The sequence below is a fragment of the Leucoraja erinacea genome, chromosome 2, assembly GCF_028641065.1.
Source record: "Leucoraja erinacea ecotype New England chromosome 2, Leri_hhj_1, whole genome shotgun sequence".
In the NCBI taxonomy this organism is placed as follows: Eukaryota; Metazoa; Chordata; class Chondrichthyes; order Rajiformes; family Rajidae; genus Leucoraja; species Leucoraja erinaceus.
In genome coordinates, this window is record NC_073378.1 from 105,418,172 (window position 1) to 105,440,812 (window position 22,641).

General features: G+C 43.0%; 1 long non-coding RNA gene across 1 annotated transcript; it reads right to left on the reverse strand.

Moving 5' to 3' along the window:
- Positions 1-255: 255 nt before the first annotated feature.
- On the reverse strand, positions 256-20,799 carry LOC129713555 (uncharacterized). Its single transcript, XR_008726252.1, has 3 exons — positions 20,682-20,799; positions 7,424-7,574; positions 256-1,243 (listed from the first exon to the last, which is right to left on the reverse strand). It is a non-coding gene; the product is annotated as an uncharacterized LOC129713555 (long non-coding RNA).
- Between the last annotated feature and the right edge of the window lie 1,842 nt (positions 20,800-22,641).

The window sequence follows — 22,641 nt, forward strand, 5'->3', positions numbered from 1 at the left end:
TGAGGGGACATCTGGACCTCACCCTGTGCTTAACTTCCTCCCAGGGTCCAGACAATCTGGAGCCATGAGCATCATGGCGTTGCAGCTTTTTGCTGAAAGATGACAAGCAGGCTTTGCAAATGCAGAGATCCTCCATTTTGTTACATACGTATTTGGCCAATATTATCAAGGGCATAGATTTAAGGTGGGAGGAGAAAGATTTAAAAAGGTGCATGTATGGAACAAGAGGAAACTGCAGAGATGGGTACAGTTATGACATTTAAAAAGACACTTCGGCAAGTACATACGTAGATATAAAAGATTTGCTGGGAGATGGGTCATTGAAAATGCATGGAGGTGGGACTAACTCAGCTTGACAATTTGGTCAGCAGGAATGAGTTGGGCCAAAGGGCCTGTCTGCATGCTGTATAACTCTATGACTCTTTTCCTACATCATTTCCAATCTTCTGGTAAAGTGAAGATCTCGGGGGAAATGTCTTGGAATTGGAATGAAAGTAAGATGAGGAAGCTAATAGATGGGGAAATTGTGTGGCTGGGAGAGATAAGTGTGTAGGAGATGATTTGAGGGTGAGGTGGCAGAAGATTGGATTGTTTTGAGGTGATGTACGTGAGCTTATTGTTGCGAGATGGCCTGGAGGACAAGAAGATACTTAGGAGGGGTGGGGGCATTAAATATGTGATAGGTGAGGCCAGAGAATGACAGCAGGGAAGTGGCATGGGGGATCACGGGAGCAGGACACAACTACAAACTTTGAAAACTTAAAGAATGCAGCTATCTAGATGATGCAAACCACAGGTTCCCATCAAAGGCCAGGTAGAGCTGTTCATCGTTCAACACCTGGAGAGCTTGTGAGCCTCAAGCTGGGCTGAGCTCTATGGAAGCAACATTTCAGTGGGCATTCAGTACTATTTAATGTCATAGTGCATGGTCAATAATTTCCTCATCAGGCACACGTGGTGTAACTGAATCACATGTGGTCTCTCGTCAGTAATCCAACCTGGATTTTTTTAAAGATCCATGGCACAGTACATCAGTTCAGTTTTGTTTATTGTCACATCTAAACATGGACATTTTAATGGAAGTTAATTACATTTCTGATACCTTTTAAGGCTGATACATTTCACCATCTAATTTCCACTTAATCAAAAACCACAAAACAACATTGGCATTGTAATGGTGCAGATGCTGGAATCTTGAGCAAAATAACAAATTTCCAGAGGAACTCAGTGGGTCAGTCAGCATCTGTGGAAGGAAATGGACAGATGACATTTCTTCAGACTTCTTGACACTGAAGTTCCTTTTAAAACGAGGTATTTGTAAATTCTGTATTTGCATGAATGGTATTTTCTGTATATTCACCATACTAATTCTGCCTTGATGACTAAACTCTTTTGGTGATATTGTCCATGCATAAATGTAAAATTATAATGTTAAATGTAGGCAGTAATATATACTGTACAACTTCAGTGCCCAAATAATGATCCAAATTGCATAACATTCCGTAATCCACTATTTTGTGAGTTGCTAACCCCTTAAACATGAATGAATTAGTGTACCTTGTTAGCACAACAGAGAGTGCATAATCCACATATGTTAAGTGTTTGTCTAGTAACAGGAAGTCTTTGAGAGAGCAAGCACGAACCACTGAGGAAGTGGTGTTGAGAGTACAACTTGGGTGGACCTGACATGTCTTTCAGAATGGAAGACCATTGCCTTTCAACATTGAGAATTAATGGGGAGCTGAGGCAGGGTGTTAAGCAAAAGGGGCCTTAGTTAAAGTGTTACAAAGATGACTGAAAGAACAGGAGATCAGTATTAATTCCAAGGAGCGCATGCAATTTGGTGAGGACACATTGGTAAGATGGCTTCTGACTGAATCAGCTTGCAACTGTGAATTGAACTACTGTCCCGTGATCACTGACTGATGCAATTTGCAATAACATTGTGATAATAGGCATTGAGTACCAACAATAATGTTAAATAATACTGAATTTCATACATCATTGCTAAAATATAATTGAATCACAAGAGTTATTTGGTAATTCAGTATTTTTAACTGGATGAAAATAGGGTGTAATTCTTTATATTGAGTGCATGGCAAGTCCACTTAAGCCACCTTTTAAATGGACCTGGCTTCAGTTTGAGCCATACCCGGGTAAAATATTTAATGGCCAAAGTTAACAGAATGCTGGCCAATTGATTTATCTCAGGCCCATCACATCCTCAGAGAGAAGTCCCAGGAGGCCACAACATGGCTTACTTAGAATACCTTCCTGTGCTTGGGTTTGAGTTTGATTGTGTGTGGGTGAGACTTATCGTGGTATAATTCCAGCACAAAATCACATAACATTTATGAGAAAATAAATGTGACTTTCTGAAATTAATTTATTCTAAGGGTTAACATATAGTACATATCATACAATAATTATATAATATAATAAGTTATAATTCACAGAAGATTTATGTTTTCTGTGATAAATATATATTATTAATGGAAATAGGATTAGTACAGGATTAGTTTAAATGAGTGTTTGATGGACAATACAGACTTGCTGTGCTGAAAGGTCTGTTTCCATGCCAAGTGAAGCTGGAACTCAATTTGTATGAGCTTCTTTCAATGGTACTCAGCACACCGATACATTGGAAAACCATCATTTTAATACTGAAAAGTAGGGAAGTGAAGATAATGCTGTTGCAATAAACTGGGAAGTATTTTTAATCAATATGCTTATGGGTGCTGCAAAATTTTGTAAAAAATATTTTCCCCTTCAGTTCAGTTTAGTTTAGGGATACAGCATGGAAACAGGACCTTCAACCCACTAGCGATCCCCACCAACTAGCATTCTCCTACACACATTAGGGACAATTTAATTTATACCAAGCCAATTAAGCTACAAACATAGGTACAATAATTCATTCATGGCTTCCTGAAATAATATTTCCAAATGAAGTTGTTGGGACCACTCTTCAATCTAATGTAACGAGGATGGAAACGCCTCCAAAGTAGCAAAAGAGTGTGAAGATTTTCCTTCATGCTGAGAAATAAGAATGCCACAAACTGCAGAATGGTCCCCGGGGAAAGATAATTTCTCATGCTCTGCAGCATTTCCACCAAGGATATCAGTGCAGTCTCAAACAACATGGAGCCTACAGTGTCTTGGGACAAGTGCATTGCAGTAAGTTTCATTTATCTCCCTTAAGACTTCAACTGCCTGCTGCAGCCACAACACACCCTTCAGTAAAGAGGGATGTTCTGGTTTTAAGCTGTGCAGGGCAGATTGAAAAGCCTGGCCTCAGTCACAAACAAACATTCTAACCACCACTTTCTGCGAAGCCACATGAGAAACAAAACCTGCCCTTTAAATTCCTTGCTTTCCATGATTTGGGACACTCGTTAACGGGGGGGGTTTAGTAATTGCTGTTCACAATCCCGTCTTCCTAACATTATACGATCAAATGTAGACGGGATGATTACTTTGCAGAATCCATTTGATGAGCCACCATGCAAAACTGTATCCTTCCTTCAGATTCTAATGTTAAGGAATCTTTGTATTTGTAAATCTGCATTCATAAGCTATCTCAACACTTTAAGAAGGTTGTTTGTTGCTTCAGATTGTAGGAAGTAAACAGTTGGTGCAACTGTAACATTTCTGGCATGGGTGCAATGTGCTTGTAATGCATTCTCTCGGGTTTCATTTGAGTGCTCTATTCCAAGTTCTCTGCCCTAATGGCCAATGAAGTATAAGAACATTTGAGAGACATTTGGACAGATACACGAACAAGCAGGGAATTAACTACGTGAAGGCAAATGTGCAGTTTCAATTGGTATGAGGGATAAGATATAACTGTATTTGTAAATGCAGGGGTTGATGAGGGTCAGCACGGCTTTGTGTGCGACTGATCACATCTCACAAATTTAAATTAGATTTTTAAATAAATAACCAAGAAGTTTGATGAGGGCAGAGCATTAGACCTGGTCCATAAGAAGTGTGTAGGAAAGAACTGCAGATGCTGGTTTACATTGAAGGTAGACACAAAATGCTGGAGTAACTCAGCGGGACAGGCAGCATCTCTCAGAATGAATAACTGAGTAACTGAGTAAAGAAAGATCTCGACCTGAAAAGTTACCCGCTCCTATTTGGTGCAAGGCCATCAAATCCAAGCACAGTTTCATGCCATTTCAAGCAGGGTTCAAGGCAACCAAATTCAAGTGCAGTTTCATACCATTTCAAGCAGGGTGCAAGACAACCAAATTCAAGTGCAGTTTCATACCATTTCGTGCAGGGTACAAGGCCAACACATTCAAATGCAGTTTCATATCATTTCAAGCAGGGTGAAACCACCATAAAACCAACATAAAACCACATAATTACCACAAAACACCCCACTCACAGTTCAGTAGACATTCAGTGTGTTCAGTTGATTCACAGCTCAGACAGAGTCATGACCTCTCCGACCCCCATCTTGCAGAGACTAACCCACCCCCACACTTCTGGGTTTTATAATCACTCCCCCTCCCAACGGAAGGGGCGTGGCCTTCGTGGCATGATTGACAGGAGAGAGATTCTCAACATTTTTTAAAACACTAATAACACTTTTATTTTTCATTGATGGGAAGAATCCTCTGCACCTGGTGAGCGGAGGGGGACTGAGTAAGATGGCCAAAAATCACAGCCGTAAGCTGTAGCATTTTATCTAAAATCAATATATACAGTGCAAACAGGAAGTTGTCAAGTTTAGACCACCAACCATTTGCTGTGCTTTATTTCAAAACCAACCACCACCAAAAATTTGCTGTGCTTTATTTCAAAACCAAACACCACCAACAATTTGCTGTGTTTTATTTCAAAACCAATTTCAACCATTTGCCATTTGCTGTGCTTTATTTCAAACCAACCACACTTTCATTTTCAAACCACATTAAGGTCAGTAAAACCACACTCACAGTTTAGTAGACATGTGTTCAGTGTTATTCACAGCTCAGACTGAGAGATTTGACCCTCTCGCTTCCTCCATCTTGCAGAGACTGATTGAGGCACTCAACACTTCTGGGTTTTATAATCCCTCCAGAAGGGGCGTGGCCTTCAGGAGACAGAATCTCAACATTTTTTAAACACTAATAACTCTTTTATTTTTCATCAATGGGAAAAATCCTCTTGTCCTGCGCAACGGAGGGGGACTCTAAAACCCGGCAGTGGCAGCGTTTTTTCTAAAATCATTATACAGAACAACAGGAAGTGGTCAAGATCAGACTTTTAGTAATATAGATTGCTGGGTATGTCTTAATTTCCATGATGTGTATCTTCTGTCTCCGAATAAATTTCCAAATCCATGCATTAGTGGAAGAAATCTAATTTAATGAACTCTACGTGAAGCCAGTTATCTGTACGTACCTGAATGTGCCCATGGCGATATGACTGTTGCTTTGTTCTTGTTTGCCATTCATTTTAATTCATAATCTAGCAGGACAGTGCAGTGAACTGCAGAACTAGCACCTTACTTCTGCTACTTTTTGACAATATTTGTCCAAGTCGTACATAGCATGAAAAAAATCTGCCAGGGTTGGAATCTTGCCTGAACCAACATGAAAATATGTCATTTCCCTGTGCCAAAATCATCCAGGCTTGAGGCTAAATAAGTTGCCAATCCAAATAACCAAAAGGCTTGAAAGAGAGACAACTTCTTTAATATTTTATTTTGGAGGACTAATATGTCTACTTCATTACATGTCTTTTACATAGCAACTGTTTTTGCTCAGCACATTATTAACATATCAATTTGAATACTCTATGTGGTCATAGAGCTACTGTATTATTTGATGTTCTCGTGTTGTACAGTAATTACAGCTGCTGCATTTACATAGAAAAATAGAAACATTAATAGTGTACATTAATGACTAACATCCATCATCATGAAGTGCTTCGAGACTGATGATGATTCAAATTAACACCTGGCTCAATCAGCCTTGAACCTTTGAAGTTTGCCTACTATCACAACAGGTCCATTAGAGATGCCATCTCTCTCTCCCTAAGCTCATCTCTGAAGCTTAGACAACAAGGATACCAACGTTATAGAAACATAGAAAATAGGTGCAGGAGTAGGCCATTCAGCCCTTTGAGCCAGCACCCCCATTCAATATGATCATGGCTGATCATCTAAAATCAGTACCCCCCCATTCCTGCTTTTCCCCCATATCCCTAGATTACCTTAGCCCTAAGAGCTAATAACTCTCTCTTGAAAACAGCCAATGAATTGCCCTCCACTGCCTTCTGTGGCAGGGAATTCCACAGATTCACAACTCTTTGGGTGAAGAAGTTTTTCCTCATCTCAGTCCTAAATAGCCTACCCCTTATTCTTAAACTGTGACCTCTGGTTCTGGACTCACCTGACATCGGGAAGATTTTTTCTGTATCTAGCCCTTCCAATCCTTTAAGAATTTTATATATTTCTATAAGATTCCCTCTCCTCCTTCTAAATTCCAGTAAATTCAAGCCCAGTTGACCCATTCTTTCATCATATGTCAGTCCCACCATCCCGGGAATTAACCTTGTGAACCTACTGCTCAATAGCAAGAATGTCCTTCCTCAAATTAGGAGACCAAAATTGAACGCAATACTCCAGGTACGGTCTCACCAGGGCCCTGCAGTAGGACCTCCTTGCTCTTTAACTCAAATCCTCTCACAATGAAGGCCAACATGCCATTAGCTTTCTTCACTGCCTGCTGTACCTGCATGCTTACTTTCAGTGACTGATGTACAAACACACCCAGGTCTCATTACACCTCCCCTTCTCCTAATAAAGGGTCTCGACCCGAAACGTCACCCATTCCTTCTCTCCAGAGATGCTGCCTGTCCCGCTGAGTTACTCCAACATTTTGTGTCTACCATTCAGATAATAATCTGCCTTCCTATTCTTGCCACCAAAGTGGATAACCTCACATTTATTCACATTATACTGCATCTGCTATGCATCTGCCTATGCATCCAACCTATCCAAGTCCCCTGCAGCCTCATAGAATCCTCATCGCAGCTCACACTGCCACCCAGTTTTGTGTCATGCACAAACTTGGAGATGTCACATTTAATTCCCTCGTCTAAATCGTTAAAATATTTTGTAATTAACTGGGGTCCCAGCACTGAGCCTTGCGGCACTGATACTCATTTACGCATACTGATAATGATACAGAGCTTCCAGACCTGAAAATGAAAATATTAAATAGCTTGATGCAAACATTATTACATTGGCAGAAGACTATCTCCAACGGTCTTACCATCCTGACCTTAATCCTGACATACACCCAGGCTGGTCTTTCCTTATCTCTGGATTCCAGCACTTGTATGTAGGTGGAAATAAGGACCAAGCCTCCTTCCCATTTGAATACATCATAATTGAAAATGGGTTAGAAATGTAATTTTAACTTACTCCACCTCCGTGTCTTTTTCATCAGAACTACCGATCTCGGACTATAGTTTGTGCAAATAGGAAAAGACCATGGAATCTTGTGAAGACCGTGCATTTTTAATTCATCAGGTGAACGCTACTTATCGACCTTTCATTACACTGGGCAACCTTCCTGTAAAACAATTTAGGTTTGTTATTGTCACCTGCTCCAAGGTACAGTGAAAAACTTTAAATAAACTGTATGAAAAAAAATCCCTCAGATCCCTTTATAATGTGTCTCATCTCACATTAAATCTATGCCTTCTATTCTTAGATTCCTCTAACTGGGAAAAAGACTTTGAATATCTACATATTCATACCCCCTCAAACATTAGAAAACCCAATTAAGTCACATTTAATTTCCTCTGTTCCAGGAAAAACAGTCCCAGCCTTAAAACTAATTTTATGCTTTGAGCACTCAATCCAAGCAACATCCTCACAAATCTTTTCTTCCACCTCTCTTGCTTAATCATGTTCTTCCTATGGCAGGCAAGATGTGTAGGAAGGAACTCCAGATGCTGGTTTACATCGAAGACAGACACAAAATGCTGGAGCAATTCCTTGCTACACATTTTGTCTGCTCCACTGTAAAATCTGCTCAAGGTATCCCTACTTTAAATAAGTTCTCCTCATCTCTCCGACGAGAGTTCTGCACAACTCTCTCATTCATTTCCTCTCTGTATCTCTTCATACCTCTAGTTTCCCTCTTCCCCAACTCTCAGTCTGAAGAAGGGTCTCAACCCGATATGTCACCTATTCCTTTTCTCCAGAGAGAAAAGCTCTCCATGCTGCCTGACCCGCTGAGTTACTCCAGCATTTTGTGTCCATCTATTTTGATGTTCCTTTTCCCTATCTCTCTAATTTATCCCTGGGTATGAGGGAGAAAATGTAAATAAAATAACTTACAAGCTATTTTGTGAATACGGAAATAGCAAATACAGTTCCATAATTAACAGACTTAAAATGTGTAGGGAAGAGACATTAGACTTGCTCTAGGAATGGTGGGTTTGTGAGAGTAAAATAAATTGAATGTACTAGGCCTACATTCTGAAGAGTTTTATGCAAAATACAACATTCTTGTATACAGGCTTGACAAGCTGGAAGTAGGGAAGATGATTCTTCTGGCTCTGGGTCGGGAATCAGGGGTCATGGCTGTACAATAAAGGGAATGAGTACCACTTAGGACTGAGATGAGGAGAAATTCCTTCTCACAGACGGGGATGAATATTTGGCATTCTCAACCGGAGTGCTGTGGAGGCTCAGTCATCAAGTTCATTCACAACAATAGACCAATAGTTTTCTGGGTGTTAAAGGAATCAAGAGATATGGGGACAATGCTTGAAAATCACACTAAGTTACTGATGAACACAGAGCGGAGGGTCAAATGGTGGACTCCTGGTCTTACTTCTTATGCTTTCACATTAAGAAAATTAACCTTTGTGAAGAAGTGACAGGAAGGCAGAGCTGTATTTTAACTATATGACTGATCATAGGTAAAATAAGTGCTTCTGAAAGAACTGGACAAATATTTGGAATCAGACAGAAGTGCAAGCTGCAGTAAGGATGTAAGTATGATCATTTAATACAATAGGAGGCGTGGTGGTTTCTGTGCTGCTGGGGCCAGGAGAGGGGGGAAGGAATGCTATGATATTGTCTGTGGAGCCAGCAGTGCAAGATAAGTAGTGGAAAAGTGAGGATGGGTGAACATTGTGGATCTTTTCTTGAATCAGGAAGTGTTCATTCAGATTCTGTCCTCAGGACAGTGTCTGGTGAGCTAGCAACCCTGAACTGCAACAGCCTGCATGGGAGGAGCAGGCCTGGTACAGATTTTGTATTTTGATTCCTTCTTGTAATACCAATCTGTTTTTACAGAATTCGTTACACAGTAGTTGTAGACACGAGGAACTGCAAATCTTGGTTTACAAAAACCCCCCACAGAGTCTAGAGTAATTCAGTGGGCCAGGCAGCATCCTGGAAGGCATGAATAGTAAATAGCTGCATGTCTTTGGATAACTTAACTTGTAAGTGATGTTGAGAAGGAAACAGAACTGAATGAAAGTTTTTTTTTGTGTGTGAACACATAGATCGCTTGGGAATATAAGGGTCTGTAGGGCATCGTTTCATTGCCTTGGAAGCTGGTTTTCTTTCAGAATCATGTCCAGGCCACAGTTGTAGATTTGTGGTTCTTGTTACAATGGACATCATCTTGGGGAGGGTATTCGTGCAAGCACAGCTAATGCCCACTACAGGTTCGCTGATTAGGCAGATTCTGATGGGAATCAATGTCCATCATTGCCATTTTGAATTTCACTCTTCTGGCTTGTGTTCTCTTTAAATCTCTCAGGGAAATGCCATGGAGCAAAATATGTGTGTACTAAGCACAGAAGCTGTTTATTATGTAGTAATAACAACCAACAAATCCAATAAAGACTGCAGTCTTTAGTTTAGTTTAATTATACAATGTGGGAACAGGCCCATCGGCCCACTGAGAACGCACTGATCAGCAATTACCTGTCCACTAGTTCCATCCTACACACTAACGACAATTTACAGGAGCCAATTAACCTACAAATCTGCATGTCTTTGGGATGTGGGAGGAAACAGAGCATCTGGATGTATTCACAGGCAGAACGCATAAACACCATACAGACAGCACCAACAGTCAGGATGAAACCGGGTCTCTACCGCTGCGCAGAAGTGCCACCATATAAATACGTACTGAAGATCAAGATCATGAGAACTTTTGTCCTTCTGCCCCATGGGAGGTTTCTGTCCTTAGGACAGAAACATTACAGTGTGACGGGGTACCGCCCCAAGTCAAACTCCCCACCTGCCACTGTCTCCAGAGCGGGTTGCGCCCGGATGCCCAGGTGCTTCCAACCAAGAGCGAGTCCAGCCACATGCATTCTGTACGATGGTGGTCAGTTGAACATCAGACGGGACAACACTCGATGAACATCGCCACCCCCAGTGAGACAGAACCTAGCTGGTGACAGATGACTGAGGCACCTGACAAAAGTCCTGAACCAAAATTCATCCCAAGGCCCCCACCATTAAATAAGTCTGTTTCTTGCCGATCTTGATTCACTCTATCAGATATTGAGAGTTGACTGAGCACACTGGATGGACAGAGGCAATAGGTCCAGGCTTAACCCAACCATTTGTGCTAAGATTTGTGCAGCACAACTACTTTTGCCACCAGCCAACTAAACCTATTTGCTATGGTGCAAAGTTGCCCTGGTCCCTCACATCCATAGAAGGCAGGCAGGTCCAATCTTGTCAATTGTCACCTCAACCATCCACATTAATCATCAGCAAAGTACTGGAAGTGTCAATGGGACAACTGGGTGTGAAGTTGGGGGTGATCTTATAGAGATGTATAAAATCATGAGAGCAATAGATCAGGTAGATGCACAGATTCTCTTGCCCAGAGTAGGTGAACCGAGGACCAGAGGACATAGGTTTAAGGTGAAGGGGAAAAGATTTAATACAAATCTGAGGGATAACTTATTCACACAAAGAGTGATGGGTGTAAGGTACAAGCTGCCAGAGGGGGTAGTTGATGTTGGGACTATCCCAATGTGTAAGAAGCAGTTAGGCAGGTAAATGGATAGGGCAGGTTTGGAAGGATATGGACCAAACACAGGCAGGTGGGACTAGTGTAGCTGGGACATGTTGGCCAGTGTGAGAAAGTTGGGCCAAAGGGCCTGTTTCCACACTGTATCATTCTATGAGTAAGTCAACCAGGAGCACCCAGCCTCAGAGGCTTTTAGGTGGGCTTTCACATGGTACGTCACATGACAATGGTTTCCTCCTCTACAGCTACCAGATGACAAATTCACAATTAGCAATGTGTGGGTGGCACAGTGGTGCAGCTGGTAGAGCTGCTGCCTCACAAGGCAATAGACCCAGGTTTGATCCAGACCTCAGGTGCTGTCCGTGTGGAATTTGCACGTTCTCCCCGTGACCTCGTTGGTTTTCTCCAGGTACTCCGGTTTTCTCCCACAACCCAAACACATGTGGGTTTGTTGGTTAATTGATCTCTGCAACTTGCCCTAAGGTGTGTAGAGTGTGGATGCAAAAATGGGACAATAAAGAACTAGTGAGAGCGGGTGAATGATGGTCGGCATGGACTCGTTTGGAGCGAGTCTATTTCCATGCTGTATCTTTCAGTCTTTCAATCAATCTTCAATCGTGCAAATGGACAGACCCCAGGAACATAGCTTCTGCTTGCATCAGGTTAAATTGCTGCGAGGCCATCCTGTGTCCAAGTTTGGTGATGTGCCAGCATGATCCTATATGTACTTTAAAAATGCCACTTAGAATTTGCGTTAGCTGGAGTGTAAAGTAACTTTTCCATATGGTTCCTAATTTAACTGGCATAAAAAATCTTCATGGCAGATGCAGAAAAGTAGATTTAGGTTTAGGTTTATTATTGTCACATGACCGAGTTGCAGTGAAAAAATTAGATTTAGTTTTAGTTTAGTTTAATTTAGTTTAGTTTAGTTTAGCGATAAAGCGCGGAAACAGGCCCTTCAGCCCACCGAGTCTGCGCCGACCAGCGATCCCTGCACACTAATACTATCCTACACACTGGGGACTTTTTACCAAAGCCAATTAACTACAAACCTGGTACGCCTTTGAAGTGTGGGAGGAAACCGAAGATCTCGGAGGAATCCCACACAGGTCACGGGGAAAATATGCAAACTCCGTACAGACAGCACCCTTAGTCAGGATCGAACCCAGATCTCTGGCGCAGTAGAGCAGATACTTCAGATCATTATTTACATAAATACAAACAAGCCAAATTCAAGTACATGTCTTGGGACCCTCAGTATTGGAACGGTGGTTCTGACGCAGTTGTTGGGTTACTCTGGACTTCCAGCATCTTGGAGAGCCAAGTGCATGTGATGGAGAGGCACGTGCAGGCTTTTGCGTGTGATAGAACCACCATATCAGCTTTACTTTGCTCACAGCGTCCAGCGTACAGAAGAGCATTTTACCTCAGGCCCCAGTTTTGCATAAAAATGGTCAAAAAATATACTGCCAGTGAGAAGATGTAAATGGTCTTCTTTTTTCAAGTGCTGGAAAACCCCTTTGTAACGGCAGGACATGCTGGCTGTCATTCTTGAACAAGAGCCGGAAAACCCAAAACCCACTGGCCATCACTGTTGTCGCTGGTCTTATGGGAAGACTTCCCCTCTTACACCATCCTCCCTCTCCCAACCGCCCCCTGCTTCTTCCAGCCCCAGCTTCAGGCATTAACCACAGGCCGGCTGCATCTGTCTATCTGAAAACCTGATCCCTGAGGCCACTTCATTTCATGTCAAGTGGAGCAATTTTGAGTGTGCACTGCCTGACCCTTGCATCAATTCCTAACTTCACTGCTAGCTTCCATGCACTTCATGGAACTCACATATCCTTTAAAATGTTGGCAGTCCTCACATTCACACCTCACGGTTCACATATATTGGCAGAAAAAACCATGGCACACTAATCACCCAAATATATTGCATGAATATCACTGGAGTGGTGCTGTGAGGCAACGGACAATGGTGGAGTTGAGCTGTTGGCGATGGGCGCACCCTTATAGGTAATCCTTATTCTCCCATCCTCCTTCCAATTCCCATAATCTCTTTTGATTTACAAGCTGAAGAAGCAGTCTACATGTATATCCTACATCTCCTCCTCCATTAGCAACATCAAACCCATGTGCCTTTCTTGTTTCAGAAAGCAAAGAGCTGTCTGGACAATAGTGAAGATTCAGATTCAATTTTAATTGTCATTGTCAGTGTACAGTACAGAGACAACGGAATGCATTGTGAAGAGCAGGACATAGGTGAAAATAAAGATTGTACATCTTGGCAATCAGAGGCACTCAGAGAGCACTGAGGTACAGACCCTAAGTGGTGTTTAGCAGCTAGTTTAATACTGAGATTTCCACATGGTGAGACACCAGGCACAGGTGACCAGGCAGGGGGCAAGTGTGTGCGCTGGTCCTTTGGAAGTCAAAGTCACACAGGGGTTCACTGCAGTGCAAATGAAGACACAAAGTGTTGCAGTAGCTCGGCGGGTCAGGCAGCATCTCCGGAGAACAAGGATAAGTTAAGTTTCTGTTTGGGGCATGTTTTTAAACCACAGTCTCGGCAGTGCATTTGACATTTGGACCTTGATTCTGAATCTTTGCAGAAGCATTTTAAGAAAGCCAATGGGCATGATTAGAGTCTGAAGCTTATGTGTTCCAGTATGGAAGTAGCCGGAAGTAGCCATAAGTAGCCTAGCTATAAAACAGCCAGAATCATAGATAGAATTCAGTAGAAGCAGCAGTAAGCCTGTGTGCTCAGCCTTCTGTCATGCACTCAGATTACTTTTGTAGCAGTGCACATTTGACGTGAATGGTTGACAGTTACCGTGATGAGACAGGGTAATATTATTCACCCACAAGAATATCTGTAGTAAAAGCTGGAGGAGGTTGTTCAGCCTCACCCATTTCTACATCGGCCCCATTGATGCTAATTGGAGCATGTACTTCACGCTTTCTGAAGTCAGTAACTAGCTCCTTCATCTAGCTAACAGTGAGGGATAGGTTGTCCTAACATCATGTGATTCAGTTTTCTATCTCTTTCCTATACATAGAAACATAGAAATTAGGTGCAGGAGTAGGCCATTCGGCCCTTCGAGCCTGCACCGCCATTCAATATGATCATGGCTGATCATCCAACTCAGTATCCCGTACCTGCCCTCTCTCCATACCTTCTGATCCCCTTAGCCACAAGGGTCACATCTAACTCCCTCTTAAATATAGCCAACGAACTGGCCTCGACTACCCTCTGCGGCAGAGAGTTCCAGAGATTCACCACTCTCTGTGTGAAAAAAGTTCCTCTCATCTCGGTTTTAAAGGATTTCCCCCTTATCCTTAAGCTGTAACCCCTTGTCCTGGACTTCCCCAACATCGGGAACAATCTTCCTGCATCTAGCCTGTCCAACCCCTTAAGAATTTTGTAAGTTTCTATAAGATCCCCTCTCAATCTCTTAAATTCTAGAGCGTATAAACCAAGTCTATCCAGTCTTTCTTCATAAGACAGTCCTGACATCCCAGGAATCAGTCTGGTGAACCTTCTCTGCACTCCCTCTATGGCAATAATGTCCTTCCTCAGATTTGGAGACCAAAACTGTACGCAATACTCCAGGTGTGGTCTCACCAAGACCCTGTACAACTGTAGTAGAACCTCCCTGCTCCTATACGATCGATACTTTATGCTATATCGAGAAAGCAATCAACATAATCAAGGGCCAGTCATTCTCTCCTCCCTTCTCCTGTCAGGCAGAAGATACAAAAGCTTGAAAGCATGAACTACCGGATTCAAGAATAACTTCTTCCTTCCTGTATTCAAACTCTTGAACAGATCTCTCATATGTTAAGTATGAATCCCTGATCTCACAATCTGCCTTGATGCGGCCCTTGCACTTTTTTTAATCTGCACTTTCTCTGTAGCTCCAACACCTTAAACTGCATTTTGTTGATTTTCTCTATTGTACGTCCTGATTCACTCATATATCGTGTGATTTGCCTGGATAGCATGCAAATCAATTTTTGTTGACTGTGTCTCAATCCACATGTCAATAATAGAGCACTACCAATACCCTCGATTCCCCCAATAGGTGAACAGTTGTTGAATTCTGTCCTGGGTATGTTCATTAACTGAGACACCTCAGCCCTTTTGAGCAGAGAATTATAAAAATTCCGTACCAAACACATGAAGGCATATCTAATTTCAATGTCTGAACCCATATTATGAATCTGTGACCCCTGATTCTAGAAGCTTCGGCAAGTGGAAGTTCTCCTGTACATCTGATCCTTTCAAGACTCCGCACAGGAGTGTACAAGTTGAAGTGGCTGCTGCTCCACAACATGGCTTCCAGCAAATTACTGGGTTTGCTGCATTGACCCTGCCAGTAACCCTGGGGTTAATGATTCAGATGACCTGTCCTGGGCCCGTTCATGGATGTTATCATGAAGAAGGCTCGCCAGCACTTCTACTACCTTGGAAGTTTAAAGAGAGAATCAGAGTCATGCAGCACGGAATCAGGTCCTTTAGGCATGCCCTCTGGTTCTTGATTCCCCTAACCTGGGTAAAGGAAACTGTACATTCACCCTATCTATTCCCCACATGATTTTATACACCTCTATAAGATCACCACTCAGCCTCCTGCAATCCAAAGAATAAAGTTTTAACCTGCCTAATCTCCCCCTATAGCTCAAGTCCATTCCTGGCAACATCCTTATAAATCCTCTCTGCATGCTTTCCAGTTTAGTATGATATGGCACATCAGTTAATATTCTAATAACTACAGATGCACTGGTGAAAATATCCTGACACGGTGCGTCATGGTCTGGTACATCAATTTCAATGCACAGGAAAGCAAGAGGCTGTGGAGAGAAATGGACATTGTCCAATCTATCACAGGCACAGCCCTCTCCACCATCAAACGCATCTACGTGAGGAACTGCTTCAAAGTGGCATCTATCATCCCCACCATCTGGGCCATGCTCTCTTCTCACTGCTACATTAGAGCAGGAGATACAGAAGCCTGATGTCCCACACCACCAATTTCAGAAGTAGCTATTTTCCTGCAGTCATTCAGTTCTTGAACAAAATTGCACAACCTTCCCTCAGCTACAAAACACTACGGACAACCTCTTGCACTACTATGGACTTGTTTTCTAATTGTATTTATTCCCTGTGTTGTATAATTGTATATTCTTTACATATTGTATATGTGCCAGTGATGTTGCTGCAAGTAACATTTCCATTATATCTGTACCTCATTATACTTGTGCTTATGACAGTAAACACAAACTGATATGAATTGCATTGTTATCGCTGATTATCAGGGGATATTGGACGATTGTCACTGTTGCTGAAAAGATGCATTCTAAAGCTAGTTCTTTCAGGTAGTTGACATTCAAAGCTGTTTGATGATTTTCCTCTTGGGTTATATGCAATTGCAATCTCCTCAAGTAAAAGCCGGTGGTTTTCAAATTCTCCAACTGAGGTAAGGGCAGAAAGAGGTGGTGTTTTGAGCAGAGAAAACTAGCACTGCATGTTTAGTTTAGTTTAGAGATACAGCACGGAAACAGGCCCTTTGGCCCACTGGGTCCACATTGACCAGCGATCCCCATAAATTAACACTATCCTACACACACTAGGGACAGTGTATATTTATACCAAGCCAATTAACCTACATACCTGTACATTTGTGTGGCTGGAAACCGAAGACCTCGGAGAAAATGCATGCAGGTCACAGGGAGAACGTTCAAACTCCGTACAGCCAGCACCCATAGTCGGGATCAAACCCGAGTTTCTGGTGCTGCAAGCATTGTAAGGCAGCAACTCTACCACTGTGCCACCATGCTCTCCATGTGAGCAAGGACCTGTAATAGGAAATATATAATTGAACTAGACTAAGTGGGACCCGTTGGGTCCCAGCATCACACGGGAGGGCTGGTCCCCCAACGCAATATTCCGCCTTTCCACCAATTCCAATATTGGTGGCCAGTGAGGGGGGGAGGGGGCTTTAGTGGTGCGCTAGTATGGGTGTTGTGGGCTGAAGAGACTGGTTTACAGAGGGTTGGTATGGACATTGTGGGCCGAATGGATTCTTGGGCTGGCAGCTCAGTCACTCAAGCCTGTTGTGCTGGCAGCTCACTCACTCACGGCTGGTGGGCTGGCAGTTGACTCACGGCTATTCCTTGAAATTCCATTTCAAGCAGGGTGCAAGGCCACTAATTTCAAGTGCAGTTTCATACCATTTCAAGCAGGGTGCAAGGCCACTAAAGATATCGAGTCGTAACCTCTCCCTCCTCTATCTTGCAGAGACTGAGCCATGCCCACACTTCTGGTTTTATAGTCCCTCCCCCTCCCCCTCCCCACCACCACCACACACCAGAAGGGATGTGGCCTTCATGGTGTGATTGACAGGAGAGAGAATCTCAACATTTAAAAAACACTAATAACTCTTTTATTTTTAATCGATGGGAAAAATCCCCGGCACGTCATGAGCGGAGGAGGACTCTGAGTAAGATGGCCAAAAATCACAGCCATATGTGGTAGCGTTTTTTTCTAAAATCAATATAAAGCGCAAACAGGCAGTGGTCAAGATTAGACTATTCATTATATATAGGCAAGGAAACTTTAATTAGGCAAAACTTTAATTAGGCAAGGCAACTTTAATTAGGCAAGGCAACTTTAATTAGGCAAGGCAACTTTAATTAGGCAAGGCAACTTTAATTAGGCAACACAGCTTTAGCATTTCCAAACCAAAGGCAACACAGCTTGAGCATTTCCATACCAAAGGCACACAGCTTTAGCATTTCCAAACCAAAGACAACACAACTTTAGCATTTCTAAACTAGATTTTCAAACCACATTAAGGGCACTGACAGGTCAGTAAAACCACTCACAGTTTACTAGACGTGTTCAGGGTTATTCACAGCTCAGACTGAGAGATGTGACCCTCTCGCTCCCCCATCTTGCAGAGACTGACTGAGGCACTCAACACTTCCGGGTTTTATAGTCCCTCCAGAGAATCTCAACATATTTTAAACACTAATAACTCTTTTATTTTTCATCAATGGGAAAACTCCTCTTGTCCTGCACAGCGGAGGGGGACTCTGAGTAACATGGCCAAAAATCACAGCCGTACATGGCAGCGTTTTTTCTAAAATCAATATCCAGAATAACAGGAAGTGGTCAAGATCAGACTTTTAGTAATATAATAATAATAATAATAATAAATTTTATTTGCGGGCGCCTTTCAAAGTCTCAAGGACACCTTACAGAAATTAACAGGAGTAAAAAAAACATATAGTCGGAGTAAAATAAATAATAAGGACATCACCAATACACAAATTAAAGACAGAATTCGCTCCAGACAAAAAATCAAAAACACGCTGTGAAGAGAGAGCAGCGGCAGCTAAACCGCGCCAGCGTACACTCTCCCTTCCGACAGCCATCTTGGACACAAACTAACATATTCACTTACACACAAAAAATCATCCCCCCACAATGGTTACCCCACAAAGGGGAAGGCACAAATCCAGTCCCCATCCCCAGTTCACCCAAAGTCAGGCCTATTGAGGCCTCCGCTATTGCCTCTATGGAGGCCCGATGTTCTTGGCCGTTCTGGCCGGGTGCTGTTGCCCCAGCGTCGGGAGAGTCCTTTCAGCGGCTGGGCCACCTGGAACGGCTGCTTCCCAACTGGAGACCGCGGCTTCCGAAGCCGACAAGGCCGCGCCGGTTCGGAGCTCCCAGGTTAAAGTCGGCGCCACCCGCTCCGCTCCGCAGACCCGCAGCCCGGAGGTGTTGATCTCGGCGGTCACAGCTCACCGGAGCTCCAGCGCGTCGACCCAGGCAAGGCATCGCCCGCTCCGCTCCGCGATAGGCGCTCCAGCGCTGTGCCGCCACCGAAGCCGAGGTGCTGGCCGGTCCCCGCCAGGAAACGGCACTCCACGCCCGCTGGTAGGCCACGAGGACGGGTCGACGGGGCAGCCCGGAGAAAAAGCTGCCTCACCAACCAGGTAGGGACCTAGAAATATTGTTACCCCCTACTCCCCACATTAAAAAGTCTATCTCTCCCACAAACAAAGCACAGGACTCACTAAAACTACAAAAAAAAAAGTGAATTAAATGGACGGCTGCTGGTTAGCAGCCGTTCCCCAAGATGGCTCCCAATATACTAGACCAAGTGCAAACCTGCTGGGTCTGTTCCCCCAACGCACATTTGCAGGGGGGGGGGGGGGGGGTTGCTGCGGCTTCACACGCACACTAACCACCCCCCACACACACGGGGGGGGGGAGGTGAGAGAGGGGGTGAGAGGGGGGAGGAGTTGGAGGATACAGGAAGAGGGTGAAGTAGAGGGGAGATGGAGAGGGGGAGGTGATGGGGAGAGATTGGGGATGGGAAGGGTTTCGGCCCTAAACGTTGCCTATTTCCTTCGCTCCATAGATGCTGCTGCACCCGTTGAGTTTCTCCAGCACTTTTGTCTACCTTTGACAAGGCTATTACTGGGTTTTGAGAGTTTGGATCAAAGGAAAGGCTAAATAAACTGGGTCTTATCCCTGGTGCTTATGAGGTTGAGGAATTAACTTATAGCAGCTTATAAATGAATGTGGGACAGATTTTAAGTGAATAGCCACCGTCTTGTTCCCATGGTAGCGGACGCTAAAACCAGAGGGCACGGGTTTAAGGTAAGAGGGGAAATATTTAAAAGGGAAACGAGGGGCAACCTTTTCACAGAGAGGTTGGAACATGCGGCCAGAGGAAGTGGTACAGGCAGGTACAGTTACAATATTTAAAAGACAATTGGACAGGTATATGGATAGATGAAAACACAAAATGCCAGTCTAGCTCAACGGGACAGGAAGCACCTCTGGAACACATGGATAGGTGACGTTTCAGTATAAGACGCTCCAATATCCACCCAAATCTTTCCTATCCCTTCCTGATCTGAAATGACACGTACCCATGTCTTCCAGAAATCCTGCCTGACCCACTGAGTTACTCCAGCAATTTGCGTGTTTTTTCAGCATCTGAAGTTCCTTGTGTCTACCAGGTACATGGATAGGAAAGTTGTCCAGAGGGAAATTGTATAGGCACAGGCAAGTAGGACTAGCTTGGTTAAGCAACTTCATTGGCATGGACAAGTTTGGCTTGTTCCTATGCTGTATGACTCTAACTTTATGTCATAGAGTCATTCAGCATAGCTTTCTGACAATGTTAAACTTGATGTGATATTTGTAGCTCATTGAGCAGTTTCCATTTGGTAACTGGGAATGTAGTACAGTCTCACTCCACTTTTCACATGTAAGATTGGGGAGAAAAAAATCCCGGGACACTAAATGGTTAAATTCAAAGATAAAGATATTTTTCTCCAGATCTGAGACCAGATATAGTAGTTAACATAAGACAAGCTTTGTTTAATGAACTCCATATGGAGAGGATATTCATTCTTGCCACTTTATGGCAGAGTTATTGAGTTTATAAATCAGAATAAATGAGTTTTGAAGCAGTTGTAGCTCTATCATGGTGAAATAAATGGGCAACGAACATTTACTTTTGTTTTTACTGTACATCTGGAACTTATTGATAAATTTCACGTTTTCATACGTGACCTAAGTTGCCAAATGTATATTAGTTTTAAAAAGTTCAATGTACTACTTTTTAATGATCTACCGACCTGCTGATTGTTGCTTTTTAAACATTAGAAGCAGCTTCGTCTTAAGGAAGAGGTGGTTCGTGCGACTGGCAAGAATTGTGGCTCAACTGTTGAAATGTAACTTGAAACCCTTTTCAAATGCCACGACGGAAATTTCATGGAAACAGGATGGAAGAATGAAAAAGTCTAAAGTTCAGATAAGGATGCAGTCAGTCACAGAAGCGCAGGATTATAGGACAGCCCACTGAAGTCGTGCGGCTCACTGAACAACACTCCGATTGGTCCCGCTTCATGCAATGTCTGCTTTTATTATTCCCAAATGCTTAAAGCTAAAATAACCCTTGCTTTCCCTCTCTCACCATCCCTCCCCCATTCTACTTCCCCGACCAGTCTGACAGTCCTGATTAAATTTTACATTGTCACCTTCCCCCAGCTAACAATTATCTATTCTACATTTACCTAGAGCTTCGTTCCATTTGATCTGTAGTTTTCACACCTTATCCTTCAATATCTCTCATTTCCCTCTCCACTGACTCTCAGTCTGAAGAAGGGTCTTGACCTGAAACGTCACCCATTCCTTCTATCCAAAGAAGCTGCCTGTCCCGCTGAGTTACTCCAGCATTTTGTGTCTGTCTTTGGTGTAAACCAGCATCTGCAGTGCTTTCCCACACAACGCAAAATATATTTTGCCTAAAAGTAAAGTACTCCCTCAGAATACTGAAACTTTTAGAGTTCAGCACAACTGAGAACTAAATGACTGATTACTCACATTTCAATTAAATAGGAGTATCCTGAAGCACTGAAGTGACTAATAACATGTCGTCATTAAAACCCAAATAGTGGTGAAATTGAGATCCAGACAGAATTGCTCAATTGATATTATATGGACCACGCATTTTTCAGCTCAGCTTCAAATATATGATTAGAATTCAAGTGCCTAGATTCAGATTTACTGCATCTATTTTACAGGTATAGGCACACGGAATGCATGCACTGGCAGTGCCTGCTCCATTGGTAAACCCCCCTCCATAAACATCTGTGCCTTAGGCTCATAAAATATATATATATGCCTGTTTGTGGCCTAACTTCTGAAACTGGTTTGTATGTAATAGCTGCAGCAGTGTGATAGTCAATTATTACAAGTGCTTGGCGGACGAAACAGATACATTTGAAATGTTTTATTTAAATCACTGCAAAGCAGTTGTGTTTCTCCCTGTTCCATTCTAATTCCATGGAGCATTTCTTTCCACTTCCCAGGAATGTTTACATGCACCTGGAGTCACAGCTGGTGCCTGCAGCTCTGCAAATGAGGAAATGAGGCCAGAGGATAAAAATCATTCTCCAGTTCGAGTGAAGATTGAGGGAATTGCAACGTGAAAAATAGTGCTGTTTTTTTGGATTGCTATTTAGCCAGGCACTTTAACCTAACAGCAAAAACTATCATCATCTTGCTTGGAAAATCCTCACCATGCTGTATAGTTTAGTTTAGTTTTGTTTAGAGATACAGAGTGGAAACGGGACCTTCGACCCACCGAGTCCACATTGACCTGTGATCCCCGTACACTAACACTCTCCTACACACACTAGGGACAATTTACATTTATACCAAATCAATTAACCTACATGTCTTTGGAGTGTGGGAGGAAACCGAAAATCTTGGAGGAAACCTACGCGGATCACGGGAGAACGTACACACTCCGTATCGACAGCACCCGTCATCGGAATCGAACCTGGGTCTCCGGCGCTGCAAGCACTGTAAGGCAGCAGCTCTACCGCTGCGCCACTGTGCCACCCCTGTTGTAAACATTTTTTTTCTAATCGGCCTAACAACTTTTTTTAATAGTAGGCAAATAAATTGACTGCATACTTCCTATTAAGATGGAATGCTATTTGAGGGTGGATTGAGGGCACTATATTGGTATTGAACATATTAATGGAACTGAACTGAAAACCCACAGTCATCATCATTGCTATGAAGTGG